We start from the raw sequence: 3,825 nt of genomic DNA on the forward strand, positions 1-3,825 counted from the left end.
CTGCTCGGGGAATCAGTGAGAGGGACAGGTGAGGTCGGCTGTGCCACATGGGGGTCAGCTCTCTGGTCTGGAATAGCCTTGATAGCACTGACTCTTAACCCCTAGGCTCCAGGGGGGCCCATCCCAGTACTATTTATTAAAGAGTCTGTCTTGTCTGAATTGTGTGATTTTAGCTCCTTTGTCCAAGATTGAACTGTTCATATTTATATCATTTGCTCTCTGGGTTTTTAGTTGCCTTCTATTGCTCTGAGTTCTGGTTTTGTTCCAGTAAAATAATGTTGTGATTACTGTTGGCGAAATGTGATACTTACATTTTCTTCTTTTCTCCCAAGATTTTTTGCTATTTGGGACCTTCTGTGGGTTCATATAAATGTGGGGATTGTTCTATTTCCTTATAAAAACCATCCCTGGTATTTGGTAGGTATTGCATAAGTTTGTAAATTGCTCTAGACAATAAGGCCATTTATGATGTTCATTCTCCCCACCTAGGAGGATGGGTCATGTTTGTATTTCTCTGTGTCTTTTATTTCCTTTAATAGAGTTTTTTAAGTTTCAGGGTTCAGGTCCCTCACCTCCTTCTTTCACTTGAATGGCACAGTCACAGTTATTTCATTCCTTTCGGTGTGAATGTCAATGGAAATGCCAGTCATTTCACACACGTTCTCTCTCATAGCTTGTTGATACTTCCAGAGAAATGAACCCAAAATGTTATCATGTATTGAATTGTAGTAAAATTTTAAAATAGTTGAACCTATATAATGTAACATTTTTTTGAGAAATTACACTCAAAAACAGTAGCTCTTATTATAATGGATTCCACGTTGTATGTCTACCTAGTGGGTTTGAAGTATGCGCATAATGTCACCCACAGGTCGGTTTCCTTCATAGTATTTGAATAATCTTGAATTCGTTGACAAGACTACATTCATCCATGTAGTGTGTATGTGGTCCCATTTTTATTAATTGAAACGTAACATTATATACTGTGTCCTGTGTCTTTCCCTTTTTTAACCAAACCACTTTTTTTTTCGTTGTTGTTGCTTCAAGCAGAACTTTATTAAATACCCAATTTTGGCATAGTTTCTTTAAATGTCTTTATCTTTGAATAAAATGAAGGATAGGCATCAAGTTCTACGCAGGCCAATCTTAACTGAAATGTACACTTGGCTGCTTTAGATTTAGAGAATTGGTAAAATTTTATCCTGTTGATCTTGCTCAAGAATCTTGAAATCTTCCAAAGGAAGATTGCTTAAGGCAGTTGGTAAAATGTGCTCTGATGTGCCCTTACGTAATACGTTATTTGCTTCTAGATTCTTCACCAAGCAGGTGGCTTTGATCCATCTTCGAGTTGCTCTGCGTTCTTTTTGTAGGCAACTTTTCATTTTCCTTCTTAAGCTTGCTATTTCTTTTTCCAGTTTAATTATCCTCTTTTTTGCCTCCATAGGATTCCTAAAGGCATAACTATGTTCAAGTAGTACTTGCTGACTATTAATGTTTGATTTTAAATTAGACGGTCCGGCTGGAGTACAACTGATGTTTTTCTTCAAAAGATTCCTTGACTTGAGTTTCATAGACTTTATATGAGTACAAAAATCAAAAATAGTTGGAACAGCATCCATTTTAAGTCGTCTAGTTTGTCCTGTTAGGTCAAAACAGGAGGCTTCAAAGTGCTTTGAACAAAGAAAAGTGTGTTTTCCTGGCACAAAATTTTTGCGCCTAACCAGGCGAACGAACCCATTCTTTTCTTCTTTTAGGATCCAAAGGAAACCTGTGGAAGCTGATGTTAATGTGCTTGTTGTAGGTAGTAGCACAGCCCGCCAGGGCGCAATTGGTCTGCATTTCCCTTTCCCCCTCATTCAGCGCAGTCTTAAGCCAGTTCTGAAGCACTGGCTGCTACTTTTCCTTTGGGCACTGGCTGGGCAAGGAACTCAGGGGAAGGGCTACCGAGCTCATTGTGGGAGCCCAGTGAAAGAAGGGGTGTGCTTGTGTCTGGGTGGTGGTGGTGGTGGTGGCGGCGGCGGGGGTGGGGGGGCAGGGCCCAAACCATTCTTGTCGGCAGCAAAACCTGCTGTGCTCATTCATTTCGGGTCCTCTCTGATTCGTTTTATTTCATTTTTTATTATTTATTTATTTATTTTATAGAGGCATGTTTTATTTATTTATCTGTTTATTTGTTTTGGTTTATACATGCACTGGGTACAGTCAGAAGTGCGGGAGGGTGAGAGAATTCACCAGAGCCAGAGCGGGGAGCAGAGCAGGCAGAAGGACCGAAATACACTGCTAAGGGGATCAGCGGGCGGCAGGAGAGGTCTGCGCACCATGTGGGACCCTCCTCCGGTGGCTGGGGAGCAGCTGGGAATCGAACTGGCGCTGCAGAGGCTGCGGGCAGCTTCGCAACCCAGAGCTCAACCGCTGGGCCATCGGGGAGGCCCTCTCTGATTCATTTTAGCTTAGATTTGTAGGTAAACCCCTGGTTTGTAATTTCGTGGGTATTTAAGGAAATGTTCACATGAAAGATAAAGTATATTAAAAGCTCAGAGAATTATATCTGGTTCGTACATGAGTCTAATGAAAGCTGGGGGAATGGAGTCTCCGTGGTGGGGCAAAAATCATGCACAGCACTGTGAAGCTGTCCGCAACCCCTGCAGCACGAGGTCGATGCTGGAAGGCCAGGAGTCTGCCCACATGGCACAGCAGACCTCTCCCGACTAATCCGCTGCTCCCCTCAGCAGTGTACTTCAGTCAGTCTGCCTGTTCTGCACCCTACTTTGTCTCTCTGGTGACTCCTCTCACCACCCGCGCCTCTGACCTGTACCCCAGTTGTTGTATGCATAAGTAAAAAAAAAAACTTTAAAAATACGTTTTTGTTGTTGTTGTAACTTTGCTTAGTATTTGATCATTACCCACAATTTCCTCTCCGTCTTTCATCTTCGTTTCTACTATGAATTTTCCAATTGTCCTTGTACAGATATGTGCCCTGGGTCAGATTTGACGTCACTAAAATTATAGGGTCTACGGTGGTTTCCTTGGCATATGTGATCCTCTGGGCTCTGTGGGTGCATTAGACTGTTCCTGTGTAAACATGGATGTCGCTGTGTAAGGGCTTTCTTCTTTCTCAGAACCAGGTCTCCCCCCTTTTTTTAAAGATTTATTTTATTTTTTTTCTTTTTTTTTTAAGATTTATTTATTCATTTGTTTGTTTATACATACAAGCACTGGGTACAGTCAGAAGTCCAGGAGGGTGAGAGAATTCACCAGAGCCAGAGCGGGGAGCAGAGCAGGCAGAAACTGTGAATGAAAAGTGATGAGATGAGTTGTTTGTCCAAATATGAATTTTGAAACCACCAGATTTTCATACTGGAAACTTGAAAGAAATGAAAATATGATTAAATGCTTTATAATGCAATTTGGATTCATATTAAGATATTGCAATACAGTAGGAAGTGAGAAACACTTTACATTCCTTAAGTCAGAAAATTGTTATGGAGCATAAGCCAACATGAGAACACTAAATATTAGCATAATTGAAAAGTCTGAGGGCCTTCCTGGTGGTGCAGAGGGTTAAGTCACAGCTCTATGAAGCTGTCAGCAGCCACTTCAGCATGATTTAGTCCCTGGCCAGGGAGCTGACAGATGAAACAGCAGACCTCTCCTGACTTACCTGCTGCTCCCCTCAGCAGTGTGTTTCAGTCAATCTGCTTGTTCTGCTCTGCACTCTGTCTTTGGGGAATCCTCTCACCCCCTACACTTCTGGCCTACCCCTTGGTTTTTTTTTTTTTTAATTATTTTTATTTTTTTAATAGAGGCATGTTTTATTTATTTGTT

The 3,825-nt window shown here is 41.6% G+C and overlaps 1 pseudogene; it reads right to left on the reverse strand.

Moving 5' to 3' along the window:
- Positions 1 to 1,146: 1,146 nt before the first annotated feature.
- Positions 1,147 to 1,843, reverse strand: LOC119251618 (THAP domain-containing protein 2-like; annotated as a pseudogene).
- Positions 1,844 to 3,825: the final 1,982 nt, after the last annotated feature.

The sequence above is a fragment of the Talpa occidentalis genome, unplaced genomic scaffold, assembly GCF_014898055.3.
Source record: "Talpa occidentalis isolate TD23 unplaced genomic scaffold, MPIMG_talOcc4v2.1 talOcc4.2, whole genome shotgun sequence".
NCBI classification, from domain to species: Eukaryota; Metazoa; Chordata; class Mammalia; order Eulipotyphla; family Talpidae; genus Talpa; species Talpa occidentalis.